Source organism: Euprymna scolopes, chromosome 1, assembly GCF_053919585.1.
Source record: "Euprymna scolopes isolate OS-2025 chromosome 1, ASM5391958v1, whole genome shotgun sequence".
Lineage (NCBI taxonomy): Eukaryota > Metazoa > Mollusca > Cephalopoda > Sepiida > Sepiolidae > Euprymna > Euprymna scolopes.
In genome coordinates this window covers 117,961,828-117,980,998 of record NC_136482.1, presented here as the reverse complement: position 1 = coordinate 117,980,998, position 19,171 = coordinate 117,961,828, and the positions used below count along the sequence as shown (strand labels likewise).

Here is a 19,171-nt window from a genome sequence, read left to right as displayed (position 1 = left end):
TTCCAAACTTAATTTCCAAACGTCGATCCTGTCCAAATCGCATGGCATTACATCAAGCAACAGCTACGAAAGGATAACATTTCAAATTTTGAAGAACCTCGGACAAAAAATCAAGAATAGCGGGATGTCTTTTCACCGAGTGTTGCTTCAGTCTGATTCAAGGAATTCCCAAAAGATTGCATGCTGTCAAATTGAAGAAAGCTATGCTACTAAATATTAACTATTCCATTGTGTTCCTGTTGTAGGTGTGTAACATTATTCTCCTTAAGTAACTTGGCCTTCTGGACAAGATCAAAGTGTAGTATCTGTTCCGGCAGATACTGCACTTAAGATAATTTGTACCAGTCAATGGAGGGGAAACCCTCTATACTGGGACAATTATTATTTTTGGTAACCAGAGTGACCCCTTTTAGGGGAGCTGGTTTTTACCTCACATTAAAAACGGCCTTGTGCCTAATTTGCTCAGTGGGGGAGCAAATAAATACCATCTGTTCTTCAGATGCTGCACTTCTATTTCTTGTTCTCTTTCGGTGGAGGAGAAATCCTTCACGACTGAGACAATTTTTATTTTTGTACCTTTTCTCCACGTTAAAAAACGACCCTTGTGTCTAACTCTGTCCCGTGGGGAGGCATAGTAAATAGGTACATTCAAATAACAATTTTCCATTGTGCGGACTTTCTTTTTGCCTCCTCAATTCAATTTTTTTTTTTTAATTGACGTGAACACTGGAATATTTCAATTAAAAGTCAATATGAACAGGTAAAATTGTAGGAGAATAAAACGCCAATCAAATGAGAGATAGTTTGTTCACACAGTTACATTAAATTCAGCTTGTATTTATAGTTTTTGAAAGAATTACAAGTACCGATATATTTTGCCACCTGTGTATATGCGTGTGTGTATTTGTATGTGATTAATTCAAAAAACAAAATTACAACAAAAAGGAAATGAAAAACCCTAATAGAACACACATGTATACCATGGCGCCAAATAAACAATTAGTTTCGGATTACAGCAATTTTAAAATTATACAACAATTCTTATTGTCCAAACCTTATCCATGGGTTTTGATTGTGGTATTTCAATTTTCCCTGATAAAGTCAAAGGGGATCCCATCAAGTGTAATCGTTTTGTGTTTAACCATTTAATATTTCATAGATGTCTGTCACTATATGCTATTACTGATTATTGGAAAAAATATTGACACATTTACAACATTCTTCAAAGCTTTTTATAAATAAATCTATTGTATTTCCCTTTATAACTAACACCTCACACATACATTCTTTCTTTATTATATGGAAATATCGAGGACACTAATATAAAATCTACATAACTTCATTACTGTCCTCCTAGTAATTCGACAATACAACCGACGCAAAATGCTTATTGAAAACCGTGCGTTGCATGTATGAATTAATGTATTTATTCAGAAAGATCCTTAGAGAAATGTACAGATTTAGGCCGTGAAATCAGTCGATCAGTTGACGTCTTATATATTATTATTATTATTATTATTATTATTATTATTATTATTATTATTCAGTAAAAGTGTGTATACCCAATATTGTGACAGTGTGATTTACTTTTGGAAGAATAGTTTAAATTATATTAATGATATAAGAAAAAATAGTAAAACTGTATATAATACAATAAGTACTGTTTTCGAGACAGTCATCAATTGAAGACGCTCAAACTATATAAAACATATCATAAAAATTATGATGAGATTCCTGATACTGATGCGTAAAAATACAACTGAGGTCTAGCAAGTAATTTATTAGCTATGCAAGAACCGGTTGCGTAGTACATACGACATTCCACGGAATCAGTTTAAAACCATAGTTCTTTTCTGCAGGTTGCATGTTCAATCCTAAAAAATATGACAACTAAACTAAAATTGAGTATGAATAGCGGAACTAGCGTATACTAACTCGATTGATTTAGCAACGGATGTTGGTAAAAAAATATGTGAAAATCCTTCTTCGGCGATTGTATTTTTTAAAATTTTATATGCATTAATTAAACATCGCCTATTATCTACTTAAGCTTATGAATGGAGTTTTGTATGTAAGTACGTCCCCACATTCAGTAATACATAGATTGCACCTATTTCTTTTATTAAGTAAGTTCGTGTCTTCAATGATAATTAAAGGTTATTAATTGATATAGTGTCATTTAGTTCTACTATATATATATATATATACATATATATATATATATATATATATATATATATATATATATATATTGCATTTGTTTAGAGCATAAAATGCAACCTGATTGTTTAACTATTGAAATCATTTCCAATTCCTCAATGGTCTAAAACAGTAAAACTGACACGTGTTTTTACGTGAGCATGCAGTTTATTTGGTAGATCTCATTGCCTATCGCATGTTTTACTTGAAATACCTAATATGTATCACTCAATAAAAGTATGGTGTTCATGGGGCAAAATTATGCAGACCTAAACTGAAGCTAACAACACTATAAACTACACAGCCTTATGTAGTCGCACATATTCTGAATAAATAATATAAGAATATAAACTTGCGGTATGAAACGAATCGTACATAAGTATCGCACTTAGCCCATTGTTATCGTACTCGTATATGAAATGGTCTAACATGTTTTCATTCTTTAAACGACTATCCCTAAACCCCAACTTCCTACATAGATATAAGTAAACATTCCAAAATCAGGAAAGAAAATAAGCAACATCAATATTAAGGAATCGATACGGATAAGGAGACACTTTCATGTGCATATAATGCCTAATTTAATATGTAAATATTTTTCAGAGAGCACTCAAAATATGCAGTAAACACGTAGATAGAACTCAAGCCAAGACGTGTGACGTATTTTGATAAATTATAAACAATAGCTTATTAGACTGCTATCAACAATAACTGAAACTGAACCTAATGAATAATTATTTGTGAACTTATTTATTAAAAACAAGAGTATTTGAGTGCTATTAGCTATAAGCGAAACCAAGAATTTTGAAGAAGTTTTGGTAAAATTATTTATTAAAAATCCATAACAACTGAACGAGGCACAAAATAAATAACACATACATGCAAACCTATTAATATACTGCTATGTTTAAAATGTTACTGATCTTTGCGAAATTTTGGAAATAATTGATTTATAAATGTTTAGTATTAAATGAGTTATATTTTATTTATATTTTTACTTTTCACTTATTACCGCAGCCTTATATTTATCTTCAGGTGAGATGATGTTATGTTTCTTTGTTAAGTGTAGTAGAGCGCTTTTATACCTTTCAGTAGAATTGTATCAATGGCTAATACAGTCATTGTGCATATAATGAGTTAAAAAAAGCTTTTCTTGAGCTGCGTATCCTAATATCTGTAATATAGGACTACAATGTTCGTTTCGTTCACATTTAGAGGAAATTCCGGTTGCGAACATTTATTGTACGCTGAGGAGTTTAATCTAAGTAGCTGAGAGTCACATACTCCGTATTAGTTCAATGCACGCTATGGAGGACCATTTACATCTATTTAATGTAAGTACTAAATGTAAATACAATCGTTTAAAATTCGTAAAAACATATTTTTAAAAGTCATTTAGAATTTTTTTTTGACAAGCACGCGTTATATTTTTGTTTATCTAAGATTAATTAGAGTTCCACTTCAAAATAATTAGAAAATATTCGCTTGTATTAGTAGTACATTTTAGGTCTTCGCAACTTTTAAAAAACTGTAAAAAAAATACGAAGACATTAGGTATGCAACGTCATTAGAATAATGTGTATGCTATTATTTTTAAATATAAAAAAATAGCGATATTATAGTTATAAGATTTAACAATAAAACGCACCAATTAGTCCTTATCAAATCTGTCACACATCGTTCTAATAAAAGGTATACTTTTAAATACACGGTAGATCTTGTAGTCTGTTTGGATAATAATGTATTGATATCGTCCTAGGAGATAGAAGTATTCCTTTTATTCTCAGCCGCTCATATACAGTATTTGTCATCTATTTTTTAACGTAAGCTTATCTATCTATCACGTTGCATTATTTAAATTTCGTGCATTGCCTAATATGCACCGGAGAGAAGGGCGGCTTTGTATGCAACAATTTAGATGTGTTTGTCTTCAACACACTGGTTCGAGAATGGTCATAGGCAGTTTCAATGGAAGGAATGTTACTTCAGGATGGCAACACCACCAGCATCGAAGTCATCGTCAGTGGAGGTGATTAGGCCACGTAATCAGGATGTCAATTTCCTGGCTGCCAAAACAACTTTTCTTTGGTTAATAAAAATGAAAAACACACTCGAAGAGTCCAGAGGAAGCGATACAAGGATATGTTGTATGCGAATTGAAGTGAGATACAATACTTACACGAGGGGAACGATGACCAAAGACAGACAAACGCACAGGCCATTACTATTTTCGAGCCGATGCGACGTGCGATCTGGAGGCTAAGAGAATTAATTGTAGAAAGCGAGGAGAACGCTCTAATGCAAACAATCTAAAAGTATATAAAACTACCTGGCTTCACTGTATCATGCAGTTCATGGCAAGCATCGCCCTTTTTAACAACATTCGCATACACGAAAATCCAGAACACGACACCCATCCTAACCGCGGAGGTGTCAATGAGAGAGAGGGGGCATGCGTTATCTACGACTGTTGGCTTCGATAAGGTAACAAAAATAATCAAGTCTAATTTAGTCATTAATCCCTTATTAATTTGGTTAACATAGCAATTATAATAGGCCCCAAGTATATAGGAATAAACAACATATTGTTCATAGCACACCTTATATTGAGTAAAATGCCTTACATTAAAAATGTCAAGGCGAGCATACTAAATCAATATTTTGTCCATTATTGTTGCTATTTTCCAACGCGACAATCATAGAAAAATATGTATATTTGTTTTACACACAGTTTATCTTCTGTTGTATATTATTTAAATTATATTCAATAATACAAGGTTTACTGTTTATTATGCAAATATGTAATAAAAAATAAGAAACAAATATCCTAATACACATCGAATGCAAAATTAGATCAATTCCAGACAGAATATTAAAACTTATTTAAAATGATATTGGCAAAAAAAATTCAAATCCATAAAATGGAAAAAAATGTATATATTTTTTGTGTGTATGTCACACATGTTAGAGACATTGTGATGTATTACTGTACACATATCATATGCATTTGATATTCACAATAGATAAATGTAAACCTTTGTCGTATTCATGTTTTTTCTAACATATAATAAGAACATTGATTACAAATTCTGCTGCATTTACTCAAATGTCTTCGGATTAAGTTTATTATGTGCGTTAAAGAAGCTATTCCGAAATTATTAATCTAATGTAAAGTTAACTACAATCTTATAGTTATTTGTTGGTTATAAGTTGTTCGCGAATTCCAAGCAATCATCAGTATTACTCTATTATAAATCATGCCATTTAATAAAATAAATTCTGAGTAAAATTTTTAATTCCTAAATCTGTTTATCAATGATTTTTGTGTACATTTTATATAATATATATGTCGAATTTATTACTGTTTGCATTTATTTTGTCTGAATAAAAGGTAAATGTTATTTACTATTCACTTTTACATACAGATATAACATCGAGTAATGCAAACAAGATCTCCACATCCGCAAACGGAAGCCTGAGACCTGATGAAGATGTGTCCAACCCGTGCAAAGCAGGGAGTAAGATAAATTATTTCAGCAAGAAAAAATATGAAAGGAAAAAAAATAGTTAAAAATAATAATAGAAGAAAAATAGTTCAAAATATAACTGTTTTCGAAATGGCAACATGTTTAAAGGTGTTTATTCAGAAAGTACTTTTACTTGAAACGAAAAAATTTTTTTTTTTACATATGGCTAGCAAGTAAAATGATATAACTTAGAGACGCCGGTGGCAAACATCGACGTAACATTTCCTTTGTGTCTTTTTAGTGTGTTAGAAATATCACGTTGTTATTGCTCCTAAAGGGAAACTGGCCAGAAACTACTTTTTGCTCGCAAATCTATGCGACATCTGTATTACTATATTGTTATTCTCCATTTTTATCTAAGGAACTAGCAGTTAATCGTCACTACCTAGAGATTTGTCTATTTCTATTTGCCGCCAAGTTATCTTAATGGAGCATGTATCGATATGTATACTAGTAAACATAATAGCTATGTATTTGCGTATGGTCACTATATATATATATATATATATATATATATATATATATATATATATATATGGCGATTAAGCTACACTGAATATTCCGCGTTTCACTCACTCTAGGACTCCTCAGCCTTATGCGCATAAGCCTGAGGAGTCCTAGAGTGGATGAAACGCGGAATAGTCAGTGTAGCTTAATCGCCATATATATTTTATAAATTACTAACTAGCTCTCTCTATATATATATATTATGCAATAGAAGGGGCGGGTCTGTTATTTTACATTGTGTTAATAATGTGTGCATCTTTATCTTCTATTTGGCTCCAAATAATAAAAATAACACCGCCTTCAACGTACATGTATACTGTATTATAACTTTACTTCTTCATCCCAGAATTTGGGATTAAACAATGTATTTACATAAAGTGCGTTTTAGTAAATATATTAATACCTTGGTTTCATTACGATATTCAATAGAATAAATTAAGGGTATATAAAAATAATTTTTACGTGTGAAATCTGACCAACCCAGCTTTTGACAGGATATCATTTAACTATCAATTTAAATGTTAACTGCTGACTCTATTTTAATTAAATCAAATACAGATTCAATATATAAATTTAATTGCCAAAAAAATCATATATTGTGTCTCCGCTATGAACAGACTGTGTACGAAAAAGCTGAAATAGTAAAATCCATTGTAAGTAAATGCAGCGAACTCGCCCATGGCTAATATAGGATCGATCAAGTAGAGAAAAGAATTGTGCAAACAACTACATTTTGAACAACAGTTTAATTGAACGAACACTAACCGGTTGCAGTACTTGTAAACCGAAATTACAATACCCTATTGGCATTGGTATACAAACATATAATCCCGTCCAATCAGGATAATCGAATGACATAAGGTTTTACTAAAGGGACAGGTTATGCGATATCATTAATCTCGCCGTAGTAGCACACCACACGGTGAATATAAAAAGATAGTGAAATGAACCAAATACGCGGAAATGGCCATAACTCTAAAAGCGACATGGAAGGTGAAAAAAACGGCAATACAACAATATTAATATATAAAATAACGTAACATCTAACATAATATGAGAGATTGAAATCAGGATAATAGTTGAGAAGATATTGAGAGTAATGTTTTAAATATTAATGAAAACTCTTGAATTCAGAGATTTGTAGAGACGCAAACCGAACATATAGACACTGAAACAGAAGTAAAAACAAAAAAAAAACAAATAGAAGACGCTTGCTTTCATCATCAAAAATGAAACAATATAATTTTAAGCTAATCCCCCCCATTAAAACGAACATTTTAAAAGTCTAAATTCACAAGGGTTTAGGTTTTGTTCAGAACATTACACTTTGCGACAGATAGAAATATGATTAATGGCTTATGTGAAAACCCTTAATGGGTGTCAGTAAAAATTACACACAAAGTTTGCCTATACAGCACGGAAACTGTCGTTTAACTTGGAATCTTATTAGAAATGCAAATTCTGCGATATCTAACGCTCTTAATAGCTATAACGCAGGGTCAAACAGAACATTCTATAATACAAACTGATTTTATCATTTGTCGAAAATATATTATATAATGACCCAGCATCGTACCTGTAAACAAAAAGCGATTATTTCTAAATACTTGTAGGAAGAATATCTTAACTACTAGCATGGATATATATATATATATATATATATATATATATATATATATATATATATTATTCCTTATTGGAATTTTTTATTTTTTATTTTTATTTTTTTTTTTGAGATGAGCATTGTATGTTAATTTTATTTATTTATTTTTTTTTTCTATGGAAGATCAGATAATAAATAAATGTGGATGTATAAGATCAAAGAATCCAACCTTGATCGCCCTTCGGGGCGCAGTTGATAGAGACGTTGAATCTCTACGGTTCCAGATGAACATTGTCTGAAGATAGCGGTTTCAATCCCACCCAAAGCGTGCCAGAGGTAATTGGTCAAAAATGTGGTGAGACGACAACAACTACGGATGGCAGTGATGGCTGAGAATGCAGTTAGGAGATTCGAAGTTCCTATCCGTCGCGGTTAACACCTGACGAAGGCCAGAGGAAGTTGGCCGAAACGTTGTGCACCAATAAAAAGATAAGATGAGACTAATAGTCCGAAATAAAAAATGAAATTAACATACTAGCATGGATATCCGGCATTTCCCGGGATGACAAAAAGTTCGATTTTTAAATTACTGTAATACTAAAGATATTGAACAACACACAGAAGTAGGTGAAAACTCACTCCCCATATATTTCGGCAGTCCTTGTGCTGGAACTACCTTTAATATAAATGAATTACAACAACTTTTCTTTCAATAAAAAAACCAACGAGTTTTTGTGTGCAGCATAAAACAATACCCGCTGTTGACAGCGAACTACGAGTCTTATGACATCTTGACCTAGAAATATAACGCTTTTAAGCATACTTTTATTTGTTACGTGTGTGTGACTTGCGAAAATCCCGAAACGAAAAGTGTCCCCTTGCAATTGTCCAGTTTGCCATCACAGAATCGATTATTTATACTAATTTTCACATAGTATGCATCCTAAGGATCGCAATAAACGATGGTACCAATTTGCACCCGGTCTGATTCGGCTGACGAAAGTTTTTAGCGGGCATACGAACACATTGACAAAAATGTTTATCATAATTTCTTACCATACTAAACACACATTACGGTCTACATTTCAGAAAGCAGTTACGGCATATGCTAACTGACACTGTGTAGTAAATAATATTCACTTTTGATTACCGCCTACTAACGTAAGCATGATATCTGCGTCCAAATAGCTGCACGCAATGTATTTTGTTTTCTCTTTTATTTTCCCGACGATAATATTTATGTTGAATATTTGGGGAACTCACAACACCTAATAACTTGTGTGCTACATATGTTTTACATAAATGCATTATAATTGGAAAGTATTAGGATTTCCTTAAATATTCGCATATGTCTTTTGTTCACTGTGTCCCAACACAACATTTCGTAAACAACGTCTATAATTAATGATGGCACATGAGATTTTATGCTAGGTTGGAAAAAAGTATATCAATGCAAACAGGTAAATACCTTTATAACTTAGATATATATGCTATATGTCACCAAAAAGAACCAGTTTTTCTCGTAATCTCATTATACCTGCATATGTACAGGAGGGTTATTCTAAAGACGAGTTAACATACGTGTTTCTAATAGCGACATCGAAATAAAGTGAATCGCTTATTAAATGAGAAATTGAATTAAATTCGATATTGTTGTCATAATGTGAACTCATCATGCATATTTATCGGTTATATGCTATATTTATTTTCTAATAACAATTATAATGACTTCTCTGGGTTTTATTGACATTTAACTTGGCATAAAAGTCTATTTGCTCTTGAAGGTGAATTGATCGGTGCTAAAAGACCCAAGACTTTCACGATTATCTTCTAATACTTATAATTATGAGAAGCAACGGAATCGAATCATAAAAAAAGATAGTACGAAGAAAATCACCAAGCGCACGGGCAATGTTGAATTTTGTATTCTTGCTCCCGATCGAAGCCTTTGTTGTTCGTTTAGCCTCCGTTGTCTAAACTTTTTTCATTCATCGTAAATAGTAACATTATTCTTAATATTCGTGTTTTATTTGTATTGGTTTTCCCTATTTAACTTCGCTGTGTCGGTTGGATTCAGCATCGCCAAGGGGAAATAAAATTTGTAATGGCGCTTGTGGTTCCTGAAAATGTTTAAATTATGTAGATTTCCCTATTTACTTACCAATGCTTATTCTATTTCTGTGTGTTATTATTTTATTGCTATGTGTTCTTTTAATGCGTAGTCTGTCGATTCAGTAATAACGATAGATGTAGTTTTTTTTTCTCTCATGTCCATGCAAATATATGCTCCAAAGAAGTAGACTTACGCATGACAGAAACTTTACAGATATAGTGTTGTGCACTTTATAGTATAAAGACGGTGCTCTGTGGCAATTTATACATGTTAAACAATAAGAACCTACGCCTAATAAGTTATTAATAAAGCTGTTCATTCCCTTCTAAATTATCTGATTACTTCATGCTATTCGTATTACACTATCAACAACTAACTCATATCATAGCGTTTACTGCTATCAATCAGGTTATACGTATGATAACGAATAGACTAAATGAATGTAGATCAGTGGAAGGAACAGGATTTGACCTTGACACACTGACGGTTTTATACCATTTCGCATAACTTTTCGTTATTGTAATTTCCACAACAAGAATATGTTATTGCAAAATGATATACCGAGATCATACGGAAAGAAATGACATGAAGTTTCATATGGAAAGGTTTAAAAAGATGCATCGATCATTAAGATCAAAAATACAATCAATCAATAATGTTGTCTCTTTTTAAATTGACCTGAAAAAAACAGATGACCTAGGGATTCATGTCGAATAATATATCTTCATAAAGGGCATATCTAGTCATATTAAAATTTTTACGATAATTACCAATATTCTTCAGATATTTATTCTCTATTATTTATTACGCTTGTCATAACCAGACAACATAGAAGAATTTGATACTATTATTATACAGCATTTATATCGGACATAAATATAAATATGTTAATGAGATTGCCCGGTATAATCCTCTCTAAGAATAGAGGAAAAAATTCGTACTTTAGACTTTTAGATATTCCATAATCGTTTATGATTAATAGCAATGAATTATACGGGGTCATACACTTATTTGGTTTTAAGTACATCTGTTGCAATTATTATATAATAAAGGGGTTGTAAATATTGTTATCGTAATTGTGTATGGAATAAACTGTTCTGCTTGAGAAATTGCACCCGTAGTACAAAATATATAGCACCATGCATATTTATATGCCTCTTTAATATGGCAAGTGATAAATAATGCAAGACGTCGTGTATGAAGTGTTTTATGAAATTCATTTTATTACTGTTTGTTCACCCCAAGCAAGACGCAATACCACTTTGACGAATACGGCTTCTAGTTAGGGGCACATTTTCAAGCATACATCGTAAATAGCGTGGCAGTAAATTGAACCTCTGAGTGTGAGTAGAGTAAAAGAAGGAAAGCCTCGGACAGAGTTCTGAAAGTCTAAGAGTTCGATGGAAGAAACTTCTTTTTTGAAGGCTTTCCTGTATGTAGGAATCAACAATGTAGAGGCTACCGTTTGGCTTAGTCTGGATCATTTACGGTGAAGGTGTGCGAGTACTTGAAGATCATTTGAGTAGAATACTATTCTTGTAAAAAGGCAAATGTGTTGAACATTTCAGTGTTGTTTAAGAAGTGGGAGTTTAAGAGATAACGTGAAACGTTTTAGCATCTCGCCTTTTTTGTGAATGGGAAAGAGCGACAGATTCGATTCTGCAACCAGGGTGTTGCTGCAATACTCAGTACATGGAAGAATGGCAATCTTGTAGAGGCACAGTATATTCAAAGGTGTAGGTAGATGTATTGCACGGAAAGTTATACTTTTCCAGAGGTTGAATGTTAGGGCGATACTTAAAGTCTAATGGAAATCACTTAAGTATTCTATTCATTGCTGACAGAACTATGCTACATTCCGATATTATATTATTCTAGTACCTCCCTTCAAAATTGTAGGCAATAAACCTGTTCGCCAGAAAACTTAAGGAATCTCCAAAGATACACCTAAGAAATGCCGGCCATAAATTTATGAATATAATACGATAAGTTAAAACAATTTATGAACTAAAATGTAATCAATAAAGATAACCCAGTTCATAAGTTATAAAGAGCGAATAAAATTACACTTGTTCAATATCTCTAAATTAAATACTTTAAAGTATAATACTTACCTAAGCATATACGTAAATGCTTAACAAGTAATATCCTATATTTTCTAGGTTAATCATGAGCATTTGTATTATTTGCAATATGTGCTTTTTCATATGTTATCGCAATATTAGAGATGAAGCATCTTATATTTTTATGCTGTTTATCTGTGAACTTAGAAAATCGGTGCATCATTTGAACTTTTCAAATCAACATGGTTCCTTTATATTTGTACGCAATACGTTTATAGAAGTATTGTGCAGGTATTTATTACATATATACTAGCACATGTACTGAGATCATATTTTTATTTATTTTGGTGTACATATATTTTCCGAGATATGAAAGATAAAATAGCAAATATATCTAAACTATTTAGATATATACTAATAAAAATTGGTCAAAATTTAGAGTTCTCAAAATAAGCAGCAAGTACTTTCCATAACACAAATTATATATGAATTAGTAGAGTTTGTTGTTTAGTGCATTAGAATTGTGCATGTGATCTTATTGCACAATACTTACCATGTAAACTTCATATAAAAAGACTTACTGAGCAATGTTTGTATTATATCTAAAGCGGAATTGTATGCCCAGTTAACTTTTTTCCAAGTTCATACAATATCAACGATTCAGTTTAAATTCTAATCTCTCGAGCGAATTTAGGCCAAGTATATGTGCTGACAGCAAACTTTAGTGTACGTGGTGTGTGATGCAACCAAAACTAGGTTTTCAATATTATGTATAACTGTATTTGCAGTTCATTTACAGTGTGTGTATTTTAGCCGATTGAAAGCGTTATTTACAACAGAGATGGCTCGTATATATTTAAACAGGGCAGTATATATTCCATATTGTTTATATCTATATTTTGTCTTCCTATTCTAATTAGTAGGCAGTGGTGTGACTATTTTAGATAAGGAACTGTTTTATCTTTTTTTCTATTTTCTATTATATCTATAGTTGTCTGTTATTTTACTAGTTTGTTCAGTTTGATATTTTAAAGTAAAATGCAATAAATAGAATAAGATGGCATACGTTTATATTTAAGAAATAAACTAAGTCTTAATATAAGCTTGAAGCAAAATAATAGTAAGAAAGCAATGACAAGCAATCCTTAAGCTTAGTAGAACAGCTCATAATACTCTATTCAACTACTTTTAAAATTAGATAAACCTAGTTGCAATATTAGAAGTGCTTCATCCCTGACCTAGACTACGGACGTGTACAATAAACCATGAAACTATTGTACCTAAAATTCCTCTCAAAACTGCAAAATACTGCTGCTTGCATACTAAGTACCTCCTATAGATACTTTACCTCCAAGATGACTGTCTTGTCTGTTTTGCATGGCAAACCTTTTTATTTTTTACTTAAATTCTCTTTCTCCTGATCCCTAACACATCAAACTGCTCTATTTCCCAAGTTGCCACTAAACCTAATCCGTTTCACGCAACTTAGAGGGGTCCTTGCTCTCCGCCCTTGACCCTAACATACTCGTAAATCGATACCCATTAACACCTAAAATTTTCAAGGCATGCTCCTGATTATAACTCATAACCAAGCTTCTAAGTAAATACTTACTAGCCATAGTCCTATACATAGACTTAAAGTAATCTATAATGAACAGCAACCATTAATATCTCTTTGTTAAGAGATAGTATTGCAATAATTATTACACAAACTAAACCGGCACTCATTGAAATAAAAACTTCTGGATATTAAGAGAAAGGAGAAGTCATTCTCCTTCGTTGTAATCTAAAGGCAACTTACTGAAATAGTCTAAAATTCCATGCATTCGTATACAATACTACTTATCCATCCATCTATATTTAACTATACTTACAGAATATGCAATAACCTATATTTATCAGGTATAACTGTACTCCATATCAAATGTTCTCTTGCATCTATACTGAGCATACCTTATCTTACTAAATATTCGGTTTGAACGCCAAATCAGAATTTCTAATAGCAAGTAAATCATACTCGGACACTTTATCCTAATCCTAAACCTACTAAACCATATCTAACCATACATTCCTAAACCTACTAAACCATATCTAACCATACATTCCTAAACTTACAAAACTACATCTAACCATACATTACCTCGTCTCTCTCAATCCAATATTGTAGCAAATTTAGCTGCTTCCACTGCATGAATTTTTACCTATACCCTCTCCCAGTAAAAATGAAAATGGAAAGCATAGTAATGTCCTTTTTTAACCACGTTTGAGGAGTGAAAATTTTCTGTAGAAGTTAACCTTAATGCCCGATTTTTTTCAGGAGATATTCTAAATAACCAATAAATATAAACTACGATGCGGGGTCGCAGAAATACCTGGATTAGGACTCAGGCGCGGGGCGAACCCCCTCGGAGCTAATGGACCCGTAGGTCTTCCCAGCTTATCCGTCTAGGAGAAGGAAAACTCTTAAACTAAACCTAGGGGAGGGTGGCCTCTTCAGTCCTGGACGACAACCTTCCTGGAGCTGGTGACTCAAACAACTAACCGGTTGGCAAAGCTAAACTGTTTAAGGAGGAGATAGGCTCTGTCTATCGCCCGGCATTCATACTCCTTCTTTGCCTATTGGCCAGGCGTAGTAGTACTATCACAGGGACTCGTCTGAATCACCCAGTGGTTGACCTTATTTCCTGACTAGGGAAATGAACGCCGCTTTTCCCCGCCACATCCCATCCTCCTAAACTGGACACAGTGGGGTGCTTCAGTGCCATATATGTCGGTGCAGTTGGACTGGGCTGGCTTTGCCTAATGGATTGAGGGTACCGGATTGACAGTTCCTGGCTGTTGTTTCCGACTGATAGTACAGGACCCCTAACTCTTTGGTAGCGCTTAGAGCGGCTGCTCCATCAACAGTTGTAAAATATCGGGATGTTTGTAGTGCCATGTCGCGCATGGAAATGGACCCTGCACTCATCCCCGGCGTGCTTTCCTGAGGCCACAATCGTGTGGGTGAGGACAGCTGATAGTCTTCTTGTATTGCATGTCTGGTATTCTGCACAACTATTTGTCCAGCACCCCCTCACTCACTCACTCACCCTAACTGAAACTTTTAAATAAAATAAAATGAAACGACAGCTCAAGCAAAAGTTACGTTTAAACCAGGACCAAACTCAAAGAAAACCAACCTGGCTCCTCCCTTGAGGCTTGCATTTACTAATATCCGCGGGCTTAGAACTAACTTAGATGATGTTGAGTCATTTCTCCTTGTAAACACCCCGGATATCTTAGTATTAAGTGAAACTAACCTTCACTCCTCCATTCCCTCTAACCACTTTTACATGCCTTGTTATCTCCCACTCTACCGTAAGAACTCGGACAGACATATGCATGGACTTGAAGTCTATATTCGAAACACCCTCCACCTGACTTGAGGAATAAAACTAGAATCAGAAGACCATGCCTTTATGTGCTTCAGACTAAATATGCAACACAATATTAGCTACTTGTATTTTCTCTACCGCTCTCCCTCAAATCAAGACAGTACGCTAATAAACAAAGTCTCAGACAGCATAGATATAGCACTCTCCCTCGATACTAGCGCACAAATACATGTATTTGGTGACTTCAATGTCCACCACAGTAACTGGCTAGGATTCTCTAATCACACAGACGAAGCTGGAAGCGAAAGACATTGCTTCTCTATACCCCATTCACTATCTCAGTTGGTTACATTTCCGACACGTTTCCCAGACCATCACTTCTAGATCTATTTCTGACAACAGTTCCATATGACTGTACAACTAATGCCCACAGCCCACTCTGGAATGCTGACCACGCTGTGATAATGGTAGAAATCAGCCTAAATTCTCGCCCCCAAACTGAAGACTCACTGCTCAAAACAACGAGGTATTACAAAAAGGCTGATGGGGAAGCCATCAGGGAGCTCATTAGAGATGCCCCATGGCAAAATGTCTTTACTCTTCCAGCGGAACAGTGGGCAAATGAGACCATTGAATGGTTCAAAACTGTTATTGACGCACATGTTCCCGCACGGAAATTATATAGCAAGCCCGACTCTTCCCAATGGTTTACTTCTGCTTGTGCAGCTGCCATTTATCAAAGGCAGCATGCGTTCCGCAGATTCAACCGACATAAGTCCAGCTCAAATAAACAGAAGTTTATAGAAGCTAGAAATAATTGTAAGAGAGTGATAGACACAGTTAAGACAGATTACTCTGAAACAACCAGAAAACGCATCGAAGCACAGAAATTAGGAATCCGGGATTTGTGGAAAATCTACAACAGCGTAGTAAATAATGGACAATCAACTATTCCCCCACTATCAAACAATTATGAGGTTGCTTGCACGGCAACTGACAAGGCTAATCCGCTTGCCAGTAAGTTTGCCTCAAACTCAACACTGAACTCGGCACACCACTCACTCCCTGATTTTCCTCTGCGAACAGACGCCACATTAGACGATTTGAAAATCACCCCTTCTCAGATACATGCTATTATAAAAAAAACCTAGACACCTCAAAAGCATGTGGACCAGATCTCATCCCGGCTGTGCTATTAAAAATGGTCTGCCGAGGTTGATCCAGTTCTGTCCAAACTTTACAATAAATGCCTTAACGAATCTTGTTTTCCCGACTGCTGGAAAACCGTCTCTGTTGTACCAGTCTTCAAGAATTCTGGTGAAAGAACTGCCCCACTAAATTATCGCCCCATTAGCCTCCTCCCGCTTTTCGCCAAAATATTTGAGTCCTTAGTTAATCAAGCCCTAGTCCAGCACCTAACAGCTGCTAAACTCCTGACCGACAAACAATATGGATTCAGGCAAGCCCGTTCAACAGCAGATATCTTAACTGTAGTTTCTTAAGGAATATACCGTTCATTGGACAAAACAGGGGAGGGTAGAGCGGTGGCCCTTGATATATATAAGGCTTTTGACAGCGTATGGCACGATAGTCTTCTAAGGAAAATTAGATCATATTGAATCACTGGAAGAATTCATAATGTAATTAAATCATTCTTAAGTAATAGAAAAATCAAAGTTGTCCTCGACGGTCGTACATCTAAACAATATGACATAAATGCGGGAGTACCTCAGGGGTCTATCATTGGACCTCTATTATTCCTGATATTCATAAATGACCTCCCTGATAAAATTGTTTGGGAGATTGGTATATTTGCCGATGACACCACTCTCTATAACAGATATGAGGGGACAACAAATGAACACATACCCAAGGAAATGACACAGACACTAGAGGATGACCTCCAATCCGTAGTGGAATGGGGACAAAAATGATTGGTCACATTCAATGCTGTTAAGACTAAGCTTGTTTCCTTCAATAACTACAAGACACCTTCTCTACCACCAATAGCAATGGCCAAGAACACATTGCCTGAAAGTACTTCTTTTAAACTCCTCGGCCTAACGTTTACAGGGTATATGAACAGGAATAGATACATTGAGACCATTGCAAATGCTGCTGCAAGGAAGGTTGGCTCCCTCTACCGTGCTAGAAAACTACTTACGCCTGACAGTATCCTATACCTCTATAAGGCAACCATTCGCCCATGTATGGAGTACTGTTGTCATATCTGGGCTGGTGCATCTTCTGCTTGTCTCTTGCTCCTGGACAGGGTTCAAAAGAGAGTCGCCAACCTGATAGGTCCTAAACTGTCATCTATGCTTCAGCCTCTGTTCCATCGACGAGATGTTGCATCCCTCTGCCTGTTCTACAAATACTTTAATGGTGAATGCTCTCACGAACTGCAAACACTTGTACCTCCCCGACGTAACTACCCCCGACAAGCAAGAAAGCCTTTTACTCCAGTAGTTTCTTCCCCAGACCTGCGGATCTGTGGAACTCCTTTCCGTGATTCTGCTTTCCCAACTGCAATGATATGCAGAAGTTCAAGTGTAATGTTAACAAACATCTTTCTACTCTTCTCCCCTCATAATGACCCCGCTAAATTATTCCCTAATAGTAGCCCCCTGCTTCAAAGTGGCACTGTGCCTTGTTTGGGGTGAAAATTGCATAATAAAAAAAAACAAAGAAGAAAACGAAAACACATGTGGTGAATCGAGGATCATATTAGAAAATAGGATATCTGAGAGGAGAGGTCATAGTTTTCTTTATATAGACCGGTGTCTAATTCGGTGCCGGTCACATTTGTTGGGTAGAAGATGGCATGTGCATGTACGACAATTTATAAGAGAGTGAAACATATTGAGATCTGTATTAGTGTTTTTATATTTTATATATTTTTTATTCTAGTTCTTTCATCTTACCCCATGAGCCTGCATCGATATCATTTGTTTTTCAGCCTCCATTTCTAGGCTGAGTTGGATTAGGCTCCCTCACGTCACAATGGTTTGCCGAAAATTCTTAGACTCTTAAAATTTCGTGTTTTTGATTTTCTGGGTATATAGCCGATTAAAAGAGGATTCTCCTTTATGTGACTGCCTGTCACTTATCTAAAGGTGGCGTGGTCAATGTCACTCATAATTTTTTATTTTATTTCAAAGTCTTAATCTATAAATATAAATATAAATATATCACTAAACTACTTACATAATTACATAATTAACTTTCACCTACAAATTTATTTAGCACAATAATATTCTTCTTCTTAGCCTTGCAATGCCACTGGTGTTGTCCGGAATCAGTGATTGCCGCGAAGCTCTATAAAGCATTAATATTTTTTATCAGTATTGTCTTGTCAATTCACATTTTTCTCTTTTAAGCAATCGAATCATAACGTAGTCTTTAATTCGTAGGGTAACATGATTTTTCTAATATATTTGTAAATGTTGAGTGTGAACTAAGCGACAATTTACACTAATTATCACAATAGTTTTTATATATTTTAAATTTTCATTAAAATTTTCAGAAATGGTAACTTCACTGGTTCTAATATCACAAACTATTACCAGCATCCCTTCTCAGAAAATTCATGAATATACACAGGTGAGTAATATATTTACTTTCAGTTGGTTTATATTTCCTTACTTTCATATATGTCATCTTTTATTCACAGAGGTGTAAAAGTGTTTCAAGAGAGACGTTGTACTCTCCACTAGTAGTGGGATTAGAGTCACAAATAGTAAAATATATATATGTGTTTATACTAGCGGGAATCTCAGCGTTGG

The 19,171-nt window shown here is 34.3% G+C and overlaps 1 protein-coding gene across 7 annotated transcripts in view; it reads left to right on the top strand.

Moving 5' to 3' along the window:
• Positions 1-19,171, top strand: part of LOC145267860 (uncharacterized) — a 2,055,798-nt gene that overhangs the window by 1,688,705 nt on the left and 347,922 nt on the right. For 6 of the 7 annotated variants that reach the window (XM_080123344.1, XM_080123412.1, XM_080123509.1 and 3 more), the window contains one exon: positions 18,913-18,989. The gene's annotated coding sequence lies outside the window, so the exon portion shown is untranslated. Of the gene's footprint in view, positions 1-5,653; positions 5,718-18,912; positions 18,990-19,171 lie in introns of those variants that run through there. The other variant, XM_080123689.1, reaches the window with a different exon arrangement.